Source organism: Corvus moneduloides, chromosome 2 (genome assembly GCF_009650955.1).
Source record: "Corvus moneduloides isolate bCorMon1 chromosome 2, bCorMon1.pri, whole genome shotgun sequence".
Classification (NCBI taxonomy): Eukaryota; Metazoa; Chordata; class Aves; order Passeriformes; family Corvidae; genus Corvus; species Corvus moneduloides.
In genome coordinates this window covers 55,573,266-55,592,702 of record NC_045477.1, presented here as the reverse complement: position 1 = coordinate 55,592,702, position 19,437 = coordinate 55,573,266, and the positions used below count along the sequence as shown (strand labels likewise).

The window sequence follows — 19,437 nt, the reverse complement described above, 5'->3', positions numbered from 1 at the left end:
ACATACTGAGTGCCACATAGTTGTATCTGCAAAGCTGTTCTTTTTAAAAACCTGTAATTGATTTAAGAGTATATATCCACCTGGGGATCCCAAAAATAGACGGAAAAAAAATTAGGCCTGTTTAAGAACCATTCTTATCCATATACCTTTAAAATACTAGCAATGACTCATATTGGCCTACTTGCAAGAATTTTCCTCCAGAAAAATAACCATTGTGAATACAGTCAAGCAAAGAAAAAACCAGTATTTTCATCAAAAAATGGAAAGACAAAAACCTGTATATTTGAGTAAATCAGGTACAGGAGAAAAACATATCTTAGTTATTTTAGATGACTTACTGGGTTTGTTCATCTACTAAATCTTATAATACGTGCATAACTGCTAAAACCCCTTACTTAGAAATAGCTAGCCACTACATTTAAAAAAAAATGCAATACTCACTTTAGAAAGTGAAAAGACAAGCAAGAAATATTTCTCATGCATGAAAACTTTTTATAATTTTCACTAGCTGTGTTTCCCCAAAAAATTCCCCAGTGCAGCTCTAAAGGAGATAACACTATTGTAAACATCCATTTCTTGAGGACGTGCACAGCCTTTTGATACAAAAAATATTTATACCGAACTTCCACAAATCTCTTATCTGGAATCCAAGTACAATTAAGAATCTGGACAGCATACTCTGGCAGTCTGAGTTTTGGTTTTGGAAGCTGAAAGGCTTGACACTTATTTTGGTCCAGCCACAATAGGCCTTTGGGTAAGGCACACACGTTTCTGATAAGATTGAGTTAAGGAACATAAATACTAATCCTAATAGCCAAGCTCTATTAGCAGGCCAAGACCATTTAACCCTAAATATTTAAACAGGTTCACTGACTCATCTGAATGTAAACATTCTTGTAGATTCTCTCTCTAGGAACTTGGCAAGCAAACAAAAATTTTCAGAACTCCACTTAATACTTCCTCCCACTTAACTTGGGCATTTATGAATCTCATCTGCTGAATCAAAGGTCTGTCTGCAGCTTCTTCCCCAAGGACTCTAACCACAAGCTTAGGAAAGATTAGGAAGAAACAGTCACAGAGAAAAGGGACTTGATGACACTTTTAGAAAAGGAACCTAATCTCCTCTGATATTCCTGATTTCTCAGCAGTTTCCTACCAGAATAGTCATGACATGATGCTGACTTGTCCAAGCAATTTTGCAGGAGAGATCAGATCAGCAATACTGCCAACATGTACTCCTATTGAACAGGTCACATTCCCTTCTAGGAAGACTCTTTTCAAAATTATCTTCCTTCTTCATGTACAGTGAGATGTCAGTACTACACCCAGTGCTGACAATAAATTGACAGAACTCAGCTTGTCATTCATTCTTCCACTGATGTGTCATTTTCCACTATCAAGAAATTGCAGACCTTCAGAAACAGTGAGTGGTTGTTCAAAAAACTAACTCCAACTAAAGCATCATCTTCTCTCTTTCCCTTCTTGCTTTATGACACCAGACTCTGAATTCTTTGCTCCTGACACAAGTTCCACTGCGTGCCTATGCATTACAGAAGCAAATCAACACACGGTTTAGAGGCTAGATCCAAGAAACTCTTTATTGGCTCCATCTCCAGAGGCAAAACTTCAGTCAAAAGCATCTTGTCAGACACCACCTCTCTTCTGGCATGACATCCAGTTCCACCTGTTCCAGGTGGACATCCAGTTCCAGGGATGGACCTCCAGCATGACCCAACTGACATTTCCAGAGGTTCATATGCAGAATGCATATCCTAAGTGGTGGTAAGACAAGCGCTCATATTAAGTTTCTTAATTTTTCTTATTCCTACATCAGTTACTTTTTCCCCCTTAGAAATGAATATCATTGATATAGAATAGTGGATTGTTGACCAGCCAGAAAAAAGAGTGGAAGCAACTGGAAAAAGTCATCATCATATACCAGAAGGAAAATACTTAAAGCAGAAATAAAAAAATAATCCCAAATTCTTTTCTCATGCTACAAACCCTATAGTCAATCTGAAAAAATAACCCCACAGCTTTGGCTATCCATCTACTTGACTTAAAAAAAAAGATTTGAAGAAAGTGGCTGGCAACTACTAAGAAGGAGAAGCTATACAACAAACAAATGAAAGGCAGAAATACAAAGACAAGAAAATAGTAATGTTTATAAAAAAATTAAGCCTCCAGTAGACTTATTGAAATGTCAAAGTCAGCAGCTAAAAAAGCCTGCTAAGAAAATGTCAATCTAAACACATTTTCACTTAAAAGTATTTACACTTCTTTCTACACTTGCAAAAATACCTTTTGGAGGCAAACAAGTGTTTCAGATCATGGAAACAATGCAAGAACTACTTTCAGTGCTGGAGTCATTTTCACATAATTAGTGGTTTACTTCTCCAGTAAAAGGAAAAAAATAAAATGAGCATTATCTCCAGACCTTGAGATCATCAATAAAATAATCAAACATTTTGTCAGACAGTCTCCTGGGAACAAGATGTCATTCCTGCATCAAAATCTAACCTAATGTAATCTAATGTATCCTAAATCTAACCTGAGATGCTATAGAAAAGCATCTGTTCACAATTTTGATGTGGTTAATCCAAGATCTTCAGAAAATTAACCTGAGAAGTTCCTTCTCTTTGCTGAATTGTTAGCCAAGCTCTACATACACTTCATTTCCTGTAATCCATACAGACACACAAACAAAATACAACTGATGCAATTGTTGGCTCTTGCCTACTTTATATTCTACATAAAACTTCATTTACCATACAACTGATTTGGTAGAATTGAAAACTTATCTTCATTTTGACCTTCCAACATGAGAGGCCACGGAACCAGCTTTAGGGAAACAAAATTAATCCGAAGATTCAGTTTAAGAAAAAAAAACTTTCTTAAAAATACTGACTATGCAACAGAACAAAACAATTCAAAATAATGCAATAAATACACAAAAAACTCAACTATTTTTTATAAATTTAAGAAATTGTAGTACAGGAAATATTGAAGCTTTAAGAACTTAAGAAGCACCAACAGGTCAGTTGTTCAGGATAAAACATGTACCAGCTTCAGATGTCAGGTGGCATTGTACCTGCATGTGGGAGCCTGACAAAGTCAGAATTTAACTAGGTATATACATCAAACACACATCTACATAAATGCATATGTAAAAATACTATAGATTATACACATACACACACCACAGGTATTATATACCTGGAGCTAAGAACTCTGATCTTTAAAACTCTTAATGCTGTCTGCGTACAAGGATAGTGCATGTTATGTAAGAGAGACAAAATGGTAAATAGAATGTGTATGTGAAAGAAAAGTTACCCCACTTCCTCTACCAGTAAATGACTGTTAAATACCCAAATGTACTGTTCCAGTCTTCTGATAGTGGAACTGCTGAACATTAAGTGGCAAGAGCATTGGATCAGACATAACACACAGAGGTTTCCCAATCCTTAAAAAATAATTAAGAGACAAAATCTCATTCTTTCAAGGTAAAAGTTTGAGCATCTAACATTAAGTCTACCCACTGCAGTAGCCTCCTCCAAACTGCAACATGATATGCATCACGATGCCAAGGCCATTTTACCTCAACTTTATCACTCAGAGGTCTTATTTCTATTACTGTTTTCACTTACATGATTAAAGAAGCTTAAAAAAACAATTGTCTATAACTAACTCAGAATTACTTTTGCCAATTCTTACTGTGAAATTGACAATTTACCTCTTCATTTTCACTTTAGTTAACTATCCTTTTCCTAGTCTTTATTTCTAAAATCCTTTTTCATGGTTAGAAGTTGTTTTCAATAGACCTTTCTTAAAATTTTTTTGGATGTAAATTCCAAATGAATTCTACCTATGGCATAATACAGCTGTCTACCTTCTTTATTTCTAGGGCCCTCAGGACTCCTGTACAACCAACACCACTAATTAATCCTCTTGATTTTTCCAAGTTTGCCCTTCTAAAACTAAGAATTTCAAACCTCTCTAGTCACCTATTTTATTTCTATTTATTTAATCTAATTAAAACTGTGATCCAAGACCCCAAGCTGACTAACGAACCACCTTTTCCCAGAATTTTCACACTGCTTAATTGAGAGCAAGTCTAAGACAATTCAGTGCTTATTTGGCAAGTTTACAGCAGTTGCATGTAAGATCATCTGGATTACTGCATGTCTAAATGATGCCATCATCTATATCTGTTGGTTGTTCAGCCTGGAGAGGAAGAGGTTCCAGGGAGACCTCATTGTGGCCTTTTAGTACTTAAAGGGGGCTTATAAGAAAGAGGGAGAGTCACTTTTTACACAGGCAGATATTGATATGACAAGGGGGAATGGCTTTAAACTGCAAGAGGACAGAATCAGATTAGATCCTAGGAAGCAATTCTTTACTCAGATGGCGGTGAGGGCACAAAGAGTTTGCCAAGAAAAGTTGTGGGTGCCTCGTCCCTGGCAGTGTTCAAAGCCACGGTATGGGGCCAGGCGCAACCTGGTCTAGTGAATGGCAATCCTGCCCATGGCAGGGATGTTGGAACCAGATGATCTTTAAGGTCCCTTCAAACCCAAATCATTCTGTGATTCTACAGTCTAAGAAAGAAATCCATCTGTGACATAATTCCTGAACAGCTTCTCTCAGTAAGCAATATTCTTATACAAATCCAACTCCCATGGTCTATAGCAGACATCATCAAAAGCTCTTATAATTTTCTTCTTTCAAAGAAGTGACTCTTTATCCACAGAATCTCTTTCTGCTATTTTACAGTTTGTCACATCATTCACATCCTGCATAATTCTGTCACATTTATTTCCTATACCAGGACAGTATTATCTCTTCTATCAACACTGAGCAGGATGATCGTTTCTAAATGTTTCCTTTACCCTGTGTTTGCTTTCACATCCTCCAACATGGAATCATAAAATGATTTGGGTTGGAAGGGACCTTAAAGATCATCTCATTCCAACCCCTACCATGAGCAGCGACACCTTCCACTAGACCAGGTTTCTCAGAGCTCCATCCAACATGGCCTTGAACACCTCCAGGGATGGGACATCCATAGTATCTCTGGGCAACCTGTTCCAGTACCTTACCAATCACAGTGAAGATTTTTTCCTAACATCTGATGTACTCCCTTTCAATTTGAACCCGTTCCCCCTTGTCCTGTCACTACATTCTCTTGTAAATAGTCTTGCCCTATCTTTCCTGCAAGTTCCCTTCATGTACTGAAAGGCGCATTGATTCATCAGCCCAAATGGTTTCTGATGGTGCACAAGCATCACTTCCTACAGACCTCACCCCATTCATAACCTGAGTAAAACCTCTTTGCTGACTGTGCCTGATATTAGAATTTCACCTGCACAAGGAAACGCCACGAAATCCTCCCATCTCCCACACAATAAATAAACGATGCTTGGTTTCCAAAGTATCCCTTGTTTTCCTTAAAACCGTAAGCGGTCGCCAAGCTCAGCTCGTCCGTAGTGCCGCCACCACCATCACACCTCTGCGCACCTGCGGGCAGCGCGCACCGCCACCACACAGATGAGAACTGACGGAAGTGGAGCACACACAGACAGACACACAGACACAGACAGACAGACACACCGCCGTCCCCGTTATCGGCCATTTACAGACCGGGTGCCTGAGAAACGAGGCCCCGGGGAGAGCAGCCCCAGCCCGGCCCAGCCCACGCAGCACGGGCGGCCGCGCCCTGCCCCAGCCCCGCTCCCCACTGACGGCCGCCCAGGGAAGGGAAGCACAAAGAAGGGGGGGAGCCAAGCCCCTTCCCTCCCCTTCCCACCCCCGTACTCCGCAGCTTACCTTCCTTCCCCGCAGGCGGCGGCGGCCCCGGCTCCTCCCCCCGCTCCAGGGAGCCAAGGGAAGATGCTGCTGCGCTCAGGCGCCTCCTCACCGCGGAGCCGGGGAGGGAGAGGGGAAGGGGAGGGAAGCGGCTGGCGCCTCCCAGGGGTCCACCCACTGCAGCAGGATCCTGGAGAGCGGCGGCTGCTGTCCTCCCAGCCCGGCGGGGGTAGGGCTCCCCGGCAGAGGGGCAGTGCTGGCTGCCGGGGAGAGCTGCGGGAGAGGCAGGAGCACTCCCGGGGCCTGGCCCTTTGTGATGACATGGCTGCTTTGGGAAAATTCATGCTCCCCAATGCACGGAATCAAAGAATCACAGAATGGTTTGGCTTGGCAGGAACCTTAAAGATCATCCAGTTCCCTCCCCCCCCACCATAGGCTGGGCTATCTTCCTCTAGACTAAGCGGCTCAGAGCCCCGTTCAGCCTGACCTTGCTGGATCTCAGATGAGTGTATAAGAATAATCATATACGTGATTATTTCAGCCAAGCAGACAGTGGTAGCAAAACCCAGTGGAAGCTGAAGCTGTTAATTTTCAGACTGGAAGTAAAGCAAAGAGTAATTGTCCCCTAGAACAAGTTTCATCTTGGGCTGTGAGCTGTGTATTGATTCTTCAGTGCGTATTTTAAAACAATATGCATATTTTAAAACAATGTTTTTCTAGAAGTTATGCTCGATTTGGCTCATGGAAGTGCTATGTACTGCATCAGGCTGAAGGTCGCACTTAGAAGCAGTGGAACACGTGGTGTATTCGATCCTCTGAAACAAAATGCAGTTTGATACAGTGAAGCCCTTAAATCTAGAAGCAATAGATGTAGATCTCTGAGCAGAGAAAGTGCATTCTGGAACATTTAGCTTAAGGATTGAATTCAGTGAACAACAGCTGAATGCCAGAGAATGTAGAAGTGAAAAAGGCTAATTTAATTCATGAATGTGCCAAGACTGGAATCAACAGTAATTAAAAGGAAATTTGCATCCAGTAATTAGTATTTTTTAGACCAGCTATTAGGATGCTGCACATAATGCTACTATGCATTTTGATAGGGACGTTGAAAATGGGATATGGTGAATGAAAATGATCAATGATTTGAAAATAAGAGACAGAGGGATTATTTGTTTAGCTTATTGAAAACAGTTTAAAGGTAATTGCAGTTTATAGGTTCCTTACAATGAGAAAATATTAGGTACCAAATGGCGTTTTAATTTAATGGAAAGAAAAAAAGCCATTATAAGAAGCTGTGGAGAGAAATTAAAACCTCAGGAGTTCAAACCAGAAATGGTGCACAAATTTCTGACAGTGAAAGTGGAAAGTGGCCTCCATTTTTTATGCCTTCAAGTGAAAACCTGATCCAGTTATTTCTGCCTTTTCTTACATGCCATTTGTTGAACTCCTGTCTCATTTTCTTCGTTTCATTTGAACTGTCCCTGGGTTGTTTTTCTTCTTTCCTAAATGCAATGCCAAATTTAGAACTCAGAAGCAATGAATGGAAAGGAATTGGAATGGAAAGGAATGCTCATTGCAGGGGGGTTGGACTAGATGACCTTTAAAGGTCCCTTCCAAAACAAAACTATTCTATGATTGTGTGATTCTAATATTTGCCTGTCTCATTTTACAAGCAGTTTGTAGGTCCTTCCAGTATTTCAGTTAATGACTAGGATGATATTCATTCCATTTTTGTTGGACATGAAGCCGGGAAGGACTGATGGTGCACGGCAAGGCTGTCTAATTTTAGTTTATACAGTAGCATCACATCATTGCAAAACAGGTAAACCTCATACTGGGGCATCCAAAAATAGTATCTTAAGACAGAAAAGAAACATTGCCAAGTTGTGAGAAAATGCTACTGCAAAGAGCAAGGAGAATTTTTGATCGCTGCATGATCAGGAACAGAACTGAAGTAAAGGAGATTCAGCTTTGGCAAGAGGGAAAACTGCTCTCACAGTGATAATAAGGAAGTTGGGAATAGATTGCCCAGTGAGGTTGTAGTTTCCATGATTTGAAATTGTAGACCAAAAATAAAGTAACTTTTGTTGATCCTAATTCATGTAATGAAAATTTATCAGATGACCTGTTGAAGTACTTTCCACTTTTAGGATTATATCGTTACCTCCATTATAGTTTCCGTGTACAGGAAATGAAAAAAAAAAAAAATTGCAATAAAAGGTATAGAACCTGTAGTTAAAATAGGAACAAATAGCAGTTTTTAATCAAAACAAAGTGTCTTTCATATAAATGTTGATTAATAAAAAGATTATTTCACAATAACCTAATAATTCAAAATACTCGAGCAGTTTTAGTGGCTCAGTTCCCTTTAAAAAGCCATTAAGGTTCACTGTTCTTTATTGCAGGGATGAAATATTTTAAGAATGGAATAACAGACTACAGGTTAGATATCACATGGCTGATAGAACAAGTCTAGGAAGAACCATCTATTTTGCTTCTATATTCAGTAATGTCTGATAGGTTGATGCTGACAAGTCTTTGTTGATATTCAGGTGCCATCTCTGTTGTGATTTTGTGATACTACCCATTATGTTTGCAACAAATCAGGATTTTTCTAGTTTTGAAAAATCATGATTATGGAAATGTAAATCTTCGTTCTTTTTATTTTAGGTAAGCATTTCAACAGATAATCTCTGGGTCCTCTTCACCTTGAGTATCATTCTTTTTATGGCTTCAATAGTAGTGGTTTTCAGCCTAATTAATCTTTTTTGATCTTTTCCAGATATTTTAACAGAAATACTGTTTCACTATTAGTCTCAGTGAGCAAAGAATTAAGGTTCCACTACCTCCATGATTACATTGCTTAGATTCTACCTATGAAAAATTTGCTTTAAATTATTTTTTAGTCTGTGAAATACAAACTTTAGTGATGTCCATGTAACTTCTGAAAACAGTTTTCTTTCAGAGTTACATCATACTATGTACACAGGAGAAAACAGGACAGAAGCTAGATCTGTGACTATTGCCATTTTCTATAAGCTCTGTCATTTAATTCCTTGCAAAGATGCTATTTCTAGCACCATAGATATTCTTTTTCCCACAAAAAATGTTACAGACAGGAAATGTTTTGGATAGTGTAAAAACATTTCCTGATAAACATTTTATCACAGCTTGATAACCATTTCCTGTTGGTAGGATTTGTTTTAACTATTGACATTTTGTTTGCTTTCTTGCTATAATTAACACACATATGGGATCTGGCTAAGTGAGCTCATCCTGTTAAACAAAGGTTTTGACAAGTCACACATTTAATTATAATGTCATGCAAGATTTTATATTGTCCATTTCCCTTCATTTCAACTTCGTCTGGAGCAATAAATGAAGGAGCAGTAGGCGTGCAGCATTCTGGGAACTGGGAATTCCCAGAAGGGTGGGGGTTCCTCAATATTCCAAATAGAGCATTGTCTGCTGTGAGCTCAGTGATTTCAGTAAGCTTCCAAAATAACTTTAGATGAGAAGGTGGGACTTCATGGAGGATCTTGTTGTTTAATGCAGACTTGGACTTGAATTGACCTGAAGAATACCAGAAGAAATTTGTCACTTTCTAAGGAGATTTAAAGTATTGTCCTTGCAAACTAATATTAAAAGGAGACTTCATTCAAGAACTGTACTCTATGAAAATACCTTTTCAGTCAGCAGAACCACTTTTGGCATTTTTGTAGCTACCTACTTACTTTATAAGTGGTAAGAGTATCACGTGCATACAGCTCAGTCTGGTTCTCAATCACACAAAGATTGGAGGCGTTTTTAGCTATGCCTCTACTAAACAGCAGATGGCCAGGACACAGCCTCTCTCCCTGCCTGGAGGCATAGCCTAGCTCATGACCATATTATTTAGGGCTGTATTCCCCTTAAGATCAGATTGGCCAATCAATACCATCTCAAATGGCCCTGGAGCTCCCCTGTGCTGTTTGTCTTCCTGTGGCCTTCAAACATATCTTACTTATGTCTGTGGGGTTTTTTATTCAGTCCATTGTATTTGAAAGTGGCTGTTTATTACCTTTTGTTTAAAAGTTTCAGCTCCACAGTTTTCTTTCCCACAGTTTTTTTTAAAAAAAAGCTAAATTAGGTCACTTGAATGAAAGCATGTAGTATTTGAGGGTGCAACACCTGCTGAGATAGCACTGAGGGAGTCTGTAGAGAGCAGACTTGGAGCAGGGTTATCCATAGAGCCCACTGGAAATGGTGTTTAGCATGCACTACCCTTGAACTGCCCTAGTTGGCACAGGCTAAGTCTGCTGGGAAGTCAGCTAACCAGCAGTCTGGGTGATCAGAGGTCAAGTGGTCAGGCATGATGAGTTTAGGGAGTCTAAATAACACATTGTCTTAAGCTTTATTTCTGTTAGAAAAGTCAGAGGAAAGAAGAATCTGGAGGTCAAGTCTTTGGGAAAAGCCTACATGCATGGGGCTGAATTTGAAAAAAAGGAAAAAAAAATATTGGTGTGTTGTGGATAGGTATATTTTGCATGCACATCCTGAATGTATTCTTGGAAAAATATCCAAGGAAACAATCTGAAAGGTGGTATCTTTTGGGGGTTTGTTTGTTTGTTTGCTTGCCTTTAATTAGACTGGAAGAGAGTGAATAAAGTATTCTTACAAGTAGTTGAGCCCAGTCGTGCAACCCAGTGCTGACTGCACAATCTATTCAGGCATCTGGAAGAAGGTGACATTGATGTAATCATATATCTCACTCACTGAGGATGACTGTGAAAACATGAAGTGTTTGTGGAACAGGAAAATGAACTCACAACCTTGATTTAGAATTCCAAAAGGAAACAAAAGTGGTTGCACTGGATCCAGTAATAGTGAGGCTAAAGAAGATTGATTTTCTATTATTGGACTCTAGCAATAAATAAAAAGTAAGGCAAAGTGAATGCTATTTATGGATAGTGTATCACATCCATTATCATCATCTGCTTTCTGTGGAGCAGGCATCTTAGTAGCCATTACCTTTGACCCTCATGAATAAAGCATTTTGCTGTACTAAAAATGTAAAATTTATGGCAGCATGTATTTGATGAGGTGCAACATTTTTCACTAAATTGCCTTTAGTTGTGTAACTGTGTTATTGAAAGACAAGGTAATTGCTAATTTTAAGCAAATTCTTTAGCATTGCTCTCAGATATCTTTCTGGCAAGGAACATATACAGTAACCTTGTAAGAGGTAATGACTTATGTCTCAGGTTTTGTGGGATTTATATTTCTTGATGCAAACAATTTAAAAACAGTCTGCATTTTTTTTTCATTGGAAGTAATTTGCAAGTCACTCTATGGGCTGTTGAAAAGATAAATAAAATCAAGCAATTGCTTTTTGGATATATGTTGAAAAGAATGGTACAGATGATAGAAGCATCCCATTTTATCAAAAGCCAAGAGCAATGTTATATTATTTATGATTGCTATCAAAATTTGAACTTATAAAATTAATTGTCAGAAGACTGTTCTTTTTCCTTTTCAATTTACAGCATTAATCCTAAGAGTAAAAAAAAAAGTAATTTTCCTCCTGCAATTCAACTTTCAAAACTTTCCATTTTAAGATTCTGGAAGTGCTAAAACTTCATGAACAAGTGAAGGGAGAGCAATCAACTGAGATTCCTCACAAGAGTCTCCTGCTGAGAAATCTCAGAGCTCTGAATGTTCTAAGCCTAGGATAATACTTAAAGGAAGTTTCATATTTACCTACCCTGTTCTTTTCTAACTCACTGCCAGGGAACAGATTTCGATAGAAGGCCTGACCCTTTATGGCACTTTTCCCATTCTGTGTCCTCATGCAGAGGATGTTTAATTATGTGTCTAGCTTTTGAGATAACACTGATATGCACTTTTTACTTCCTGTGAGGAAATGCTCAATGCTTTCTGGGATTGGAGTATTTTTTTTGTGTTTTGTTTTTAATGGAAGCATTGTTGCTGTTTGTTGGTGTAAGTATTATTCTCTTTTAAGGTCAGAGGGACTGAAGATTTTTGACTAGTCTAAGAAATTCCATGTACGACCAGCCGGGCAGCCAGGCACTGAATCTAACATTGAAGGTGTCTTATATACTACTATACTAAAGCATACAGAAATAAATAGCTTTAAAAAGAAAGCATACTATAGATTCTGTAAAAATGTATTTTATTGTCATTAGCAGCATTGCAGTATTATACCATACACTCATTATAGAGTATGTACTCCATATATAGGTCTTGATACACTTAAAATGCTACACTAATTGTGACATAGCAGCTGTAAAGATGATTTACAGAGCACCACACAAGGGAAATAGATGGTTATGTTTATTAAACAGCAGCATCAAAAAATAAACTGAAAATTTGAAATGAAGATGAATCAAGCAACAGATCTGGGTCTGCTTGAGGAAGTGATCATATTTTGTTTTCCCCAAAGTGATGTGTAACCATTAGTTCTCAAAATACATGGGGAAAGGAAGATAAACAAGTTGCTCAGTGAAAAAAGCTGGAGCTATAAACTGGACACGGACAATTTGATCTCTCAGCTTCATTTGAAACATTCCTGAAACTGTTCATCTTTCCCAGTGACAGGAGTCTTTGGATCACCACAAGGTTTCAAAGTTCTTTTTTGTAGCCTAGGAAATAGCTCACGCTGCACTTCACAGCTTTTTCGTGTATTTCTCTAAGTGCAAGTCATGGTGTGTGACAATTCATCAGTCACCCTGTCAGTTTCTCTTCCAATGGAGAAATGAAGAGTGTTCTAAAAAACGTGATGGAAACTGGCATTCAGGGGAGCTTTTGCTTTTCGGAGAGAAGTTGGAACAATAAAGAAGCCTTGCCAAAATGATAATTTTGTCCTAATTCTAATATCAAAAACCTTTAATCTAAGTAAAATTAATTTATTGAAGTCATAGATACAAACTGTGCTTTACAGTTTAGCAATGGAACAGAATAGTTAATCTCAAATTCTTGATTTGCATGGGAAATGAGTTACATTTTTTTTTGTTCCACTTAACTTGTTTGTCTTTAAGGGCCATGGTTTTTCTCTTTTACTACTGCTGCACATTTATACACCACATGTTCAACAGTATTCCTTCCCTTCTCTTTCCTCAACCCCCTACCTTTCCTTTATTGTAGTCTTCTTGAAAATCTCACAGATGGGGTAAAATGGCTTCAATTGAATCTTGCCTCTGGCCTGGTAATTAAATGGCCAAAGCAGGGTTCTGACCACCTGACTATAATATAAAACCCACTTATTAAAAACAATAGCTGCAGAAGTCCTGGAAGCACTTTTGATATATAAATTGCATTCTTCAGAAGAGTGCTTAGCCCAGACCTGTAATTAAGCACCAAAACAGAATTACCACTTCAGATGTCACTCTTCTTTGCTACTTCCTCTGGGTCTGGGCATCATGCATAAGCACTGCTGTATGGTATAAACAAGTCTTGGGGTCAAGGCTGGGGTGTAGGGTATGCCCAGCAATACTGGGGCATACAACTCTTCCAAGCCAATGTTCAAGGAATACGAATGATGGTCAATTCCACTTCTTTCAGTACTGGAGGTCACATGGTTTTGTGTTCACCACAACTATACCTGTGGTCAGTGGTGTTCTCTCTTTCATTGTTTTGAGATAAAGACACAAGGGTCCCAACTGGTCCTGACTATTCAAGAAATGTCTGAATTGGAATCCTCTGGAAGAAGTCTAATCACCCTATGTAACTTACCTTGCATCAGTGGATCGGTATTTCTTGTTATCTAAAACATTAAGATCCTACAATGTTAAACATCCTTGCTGTGAACTATTTCCTCTCTCTTCCTTTTCAAATCCAATACAGAGACTAAACTACAAAATGCATTGATCAAAGTCACAAAGGGTTTCAGGTGCAGCCAGGAAGGTAACAAGGCCTCCCAGGGAAGAGTTCAATGCCTTAAGTACAGCCTGTTCAGTCTTTCCTTTTTTTTTCCTAACTTCAGAGAAGAGTTATCAACATTTGGTGCACTGCTTTTTTATGTAGATGTTGGTTCTACATAAAATTTGTAAAAAAGTTAGCATTTGGATAATGGATCCAATCAGCTTAGCACTGAAATCCTTAAAAACTCCTGCATGGATCACTTTCAGAAGTTCACCTCTTAGATATGCATTCCACTGGCTCCATTTTCAAAGGGCAGACTTGTGTCACCACTCCATGCCCACACCTTGCTTATCTGTAAATCAGGTCTACCATCATTAAAGGTATTCTATTCATGTGAAGGACACACTTTAATGACAGAACAATCTTTTAGCCCACAGCCCACTGAATAATTTAATGGGAGCAGATTAAAAAACCAACCAAACAAAACTAAATTACATTTTTAAAATATGTGTATAAAATCTAGCACGTGCAACCAGGTGGTAGGACTCCAGCTGCCAGGTAACTGGGTACAACATCATGGTTTATGTTAGCCCTGAAGTTACTTAACCCCATCAGATAGAAACAGTTCCCTCCAGGAACATCAGGATGCAGCTGGATCACATGTTGATTTGCTCTTTCCCATAAGTCCCATGGTCTGGATGGATGAGCTGCAGCAGGATCAAGTGTAAAAGTGTAAAGATCTCATTTGGAAGAGAGGAGATAAGCAGCAGAGCTGTGCCCCACTTTAGCTGCTTGCTCTAACCACTGCCACCAGGCTCTTCTGGGCACGATCCTTGTAGCAGATGGAAAGAATGTGAGGAGAAAGGCTCTCTTGGACAATGACCACTAGCCAGGAGATGCTGGAACTTTGTGTATTCAGCTAGAGAAACTCTCTAATGAGACCAGTTCCCTCCCTGAGGAGCCTTCTCTTTCCCCAGGCAAGGAGAAGAATGGTTTTTGAACTTCAGTAACTTCTCAAAGTGCACAAAGGCCTAATTTCTCAAAGACTTGACTGTATGTCCTGACCTGAGTCCACATGCCATTTCCAGATCTGTACACCTGTGCATCCAATGGCTTTCTCTCAATTGACATCTGGGCCAGTGCAGATTCCAGACCTGAGCTGTGTGATTGCACCTGAGAGAAGGAGGTCTGACTGTGAGCAGTGTAGGGCAGTACAGGCTGGAGACCTCTTTCCTGGTGTCAGGGAGCCAGATATCGTTCATCTTTCATGTCCAGTGCTACTTCCCTTTTGAGATAAGATGGACCGAGCAAACCCAAAGAATCCCTGAAATGACCATCTGGAACTGTGCCCAGCACACAAGTCTTTTCTTATCCCTGTGAATGCTGGTCAGGATGCAAAGCCAAATGAGAACCTAGGCCTTTCAACAGGGCCAGTATCCAGCAGGGCTCACTTCCCCAGGACACTCATGTCTGAGGCTGGGCAATGGCTTTTTGGCAGGTTTCACAACAATGTGGAATCAGGAACCGACATTCCATCCAGGTCCCAGCTTCAGTACTTAAGTCCTCTGAGGTTCTCCTCAGAGAAGTGCTTGTCACTCCTTCCCATGCATCATTAATGGAAGCGCTACAGTTTCATGTTTCTGCCATGATTGTTTAACTAGCCAAGAATAAAACACAATTACATCAGCATTGCGGGATTTGCTAAGTAAACCAAAAAATATTAAGATGCCATCTATTTTGCTAGACAGATTTAAGGGAGCACATCAGTAAGTAGAGAATAGACTTGCCTTTAGCACATTTTCAAAAGATTTTTTGTTTGTTTTGGAACTGCTTGTCCATAAAAATGCAACAACTGCCCCTCACACATCTGTCCAAAAAAAGCCTGTACCTGAATTAGGAAAAAGGAATATGCTGTTAATAGAGAAACACAGGAACATTGCAAGCTGTGATTGGTATTGTTGCTGTAAGAGAAGTTTGCTCTGGAATATCACATATTAAGTATTACTACAACCACATAAAAATTTCAAGTAAAAAGCATCTCTAAGTCATTAATCAGATCTGTGATATGCTGAGTGCCATTTATTGCCAGAATATAAGTTCTGATCACCTCAGAGTTGTGGCCTCTCGAACATTTTTGGGGACATAGGTAGAACATACTTGAAGAATAAATTTGGATTAAGAAGCTTAGGCACAATGTATTTCTGGTACCTAATGCTCAAGGTTCAGGGCAGCACACCAAACCACAGCCTCTCAAAGTCTTAAAAAACCCACTTAAAGATCTCTTTAAGTTTCTCCTGCAAAACCAAAGCTTAAAACATTTCTTAAGCCTCTCCCTGAACATCTACACTTCTCTCATCCAAATTTAAGGCTTCTTATGTGTCTCATCTAACCTGGCTGACAGCAGAGCCAGTGTTCCTCCAGGAAAGACCATGTAGTGGTTTGTTGCTCAGCCATGTGATCCAAGATGCTTTGGAGAGGTCAGGCACAGCAGGGTTGGTCTGTAGGGCTGACAGATACCTTGAGAACCTTGTGACAAAGAGGTATGGTTTCCTCTGGACATACAGTTTAGGCTGCCTCAGAACACTTCCACAGGCTTTTTGGGAGCAAGCAGCAAATCCAGCCCCAAGGTAGTTCAAGTTCGCTTTTGCAGAGCAGTGCTGAATAATGAGGTAGGATATAGCTCCCCTCATCATTTTGATGATGCTCACACTGGACTCCAGAGTGTCTTGCTACTTCTCTCCCTGCACCCATCATGTTTAACACAGCTTTGAATCACCCCAGTGCTTATCAGGTTGCAATACAAATGCAATTGCATGAGTACTACTGGAATTATGTGGGTACAAGCGGCAGAACTGAAGAATAAGGGTACTTAGGTTGAATATTGAAGATTATTTTAATGCTTTGCTTTCAGACCATGAACAGGATTATATAACCTGATTGCCAGTATTTTCAAGATGATTTAGTGAGCAAGGAAGTCCTTCGGGGCTTCCATTCTGTGGTTGTAGGATCACCTTACTTCATGCATGACTGTGACCTGTAGGGTGGCCATTCTGCAGCTGCTGGTGGTGCCCCAGTGTAGCATCCTACACACTGTACGCAGACACCATGGAGCACATAGCACAGAAGAGGAACAGCGCTGAATGTGACTCCGTCATAATTACATTCCTTATCATCCTGACCTATGTTATTCTTCCAGATGGAGCCAGTCAAGCTGCTTCAGCCATGAAAAACAACAGTAACAATCAGGAGAAACTCAAAAGCCAGAAGTTATCACGAGCAAATTGCACTGAATAAACAAAGAAAACATCAGCTTTACTTCGAATGTGTAACCTGATGCCTATGGTTGTCTTGTCTCTACCACAGCCTACTTTTCAAGTCTTCTGAATACTTTTGCAAAGGCAATTCCAAAAAAACCTTTAGGCCAGTGGAGTCATGTACAGTTCTCTATAAAAGCATAAAGGAAGGAAGAATGAAGCCCAGCGGTCTCTTTTACATTATAATGACAGCAAGTCAGCCATAGAAGATAGTCCACATATCTCAAATCCCTGGCAGTCCTTCCTGGTAACCACCATTTCATGTCTGTTTAAAAGTCCCCTGTGCACCTTCCCTTACAGAAATTGTTCAGGGGAAGGAATATTTGCCCTCTGGTTCAGTGCTTTGGTGTTGCCAGAACACAGGTCCATGCAAACAAACTTTAAGCTCTTTAGGGCCAAGCAGTAATTATCCAGCTTTGCCAGCTGACTGGTTGACTTGCTGCCAGGGGACTGAAGCAAGGCTGGAGACTTCTAAGCATATTGCCTGACAAGTGACAGAACATGCAGCGGGGATAAGGGTACAGATTAGCATGGTTCAGTGGACAGAGAAAGAAGCAAAGTAGATATTTATTCATTGGGTTCAAGCTTCATTTAGGGAATGCCATCCAAAATTTCAAGAGAAGTTTCTCCTAGCTCCAGTTTGCCAAAAGTATTTCCTTAGTGTATTTTTGTCCCCTTCAGGGGCTTCATATACAGGGAATTGTTCTTCAGAATCTCTTTCTTTGGCTTTTGTTCCCCCTTAGTGGAATTTCTTTCTAAAGAAGGGCTAAGGTTACAATCCTATCTAAACTGGTTCTCTTCTATCCTCTACCCAATCTTCTAGAAAGCTTTAACTTCTTCTGCCTGTTTCTTTCAATCCAAATGGCTAATCAAACCTGAAATTTAACTGAGAAAAATCAGTTACAGTGAAGCAAAAAACTAATATTGGTTTGCTTTTGTAAGTTCTAAATTAGGGATGCAGCTTAACTTCAGTATCACAACCTAAATTAAGGAAGCTTTAAATTATATTTGAAGCTTCAGTTTGTTCATTGCTCTGCTTGAGCAACAGGAATCTTGATAGGATAGAGTTCTATGAAGCAAGGTAATTAGGAATTAATATATAAAGCAAAATGTGCTGTTCAAATCATACATTAGTCTTCCCAGCACACACATGCTTACTCTATGAGAAAATGTTTCAGAGACAGGCAAAAAATACATAAGCAAATATATGTGAGGAATGCCAGGCTAAAAGTGAGTCTTTTTATAATGTAGGATATCAAGAGGAATCTGGCTCGATTCTCTGAAAGCAAGAGGCCTCACAGAGGTGTAGATGACTTCCCTTTTTAATGAATCTAAAGTATTCCTTCCTTCATGCTGTGAAATGCCAGGATCTCTTAAGGAGGGATTGGAGTTCACAGTTACATGAGCTGAGGGCAATGTTTGTATTCCTCAGCAGGGCCAGATCCAGTCCCCACACAAGCAGGTATCATGGGTAGGAGCATCCTTCCTACCTTTAGATATCCACAGGGTAGGCCTATACAATCACCCATTAATCCTTCCTAATCAGTGAAGAACAATCCCCATTTTGAGGGATGATTTACTGCAGGAACTCATGCCTTGTGATGAACAAATCAATATGATTGTGCAGAAGTTTCTTATTGTTTAAGATACCCCTTGTGTTCACACATCTCACAACTTTGACATAATACCTTACCTATACACTTTGCTTACCTATACATTCTACCTACCTATACATTTCACTTGCTTATCTTATACTAATTATACATAATACAGTGCTTATACATTTTCTTACTTACTTATACTTTTTACCACTTCTACATAACACAGTACTTATACATTTTATCTACTTATACATTTTGCAACTTCTGTACATGAGATCTCACACTGCTTGATTGGTTTCTGTATTTTATCCACAAGCTCCACACACACTTTTCTGATAATATGATTGGTTTTAATCTAGTGCAGCACAGTCCTTTTTTATCTACTCCTTGCTGTCTTGGTATTTAGTTTTTCAGCTTCTTCTTTCCCAATTTATCACAGTTTATCTTTCAGTCCTTGAAGAATTCCTGAGGGTTCTAACAGGTGGGACTCCCAATCCAGGCAAGCAGCATCAAGATGATGACAGCAACAAAACCCATCTAGTGATCAGCAGCCAAGTTAGTCCAGGAAATCCAAACAACAAGACAGCAAAGACCAAGAAACAAACACAAACCTCCCCCACCTCTCTCCTCGAGCCTTCAGAGTGGAGCTTAAAAACCCTCTTGGGGCTGATGTGCTGCAGCTGAAGGTGGAAAGGCCAGGTGAAGCCAGTGAGGGTAATTCCAGCCTGGTGCCACTCTGAGGGCTCTGATAAGAATAGCTAAAGATTGTTTGGCTGGGGCATCTTGTAGGACAAGGTGAATTAAATCCTGGCAATGGCTTTTTCTCTCTGCTAATATAGTTGGAATTTGGGATGGTGACT

At 39.6% G+C, this 19,437-nt stretch overlaps 1 protein-coding gene across 2 annotated transcripts in view; it reads right to left on the bottom strand.

Annotated features, from left to right (window-relative positions):
• Positions 1-5,929, bottom strand: part of RCBTB2 (RCC1 and BTB domain containing protein 2) — a 32,344-nt gene extending 26,415 nt beyond the window's left edge. Inside the window, exon 1 of one of the 2 annotated variants that reach the window (XM_032099751.1) lies at positions 5,824-5,929. The gene's annotated coding sequence lies outside the window, so the exon portion shown is untranslated. The remainder of the gene's footprint in view (positions 1-5,823) is intronic. The other variant, XM_032099750.1, reaches the window with a different exon arrangement.
• Positions 5,930-19,437: the final 13,508 nt, after the last annotated feature.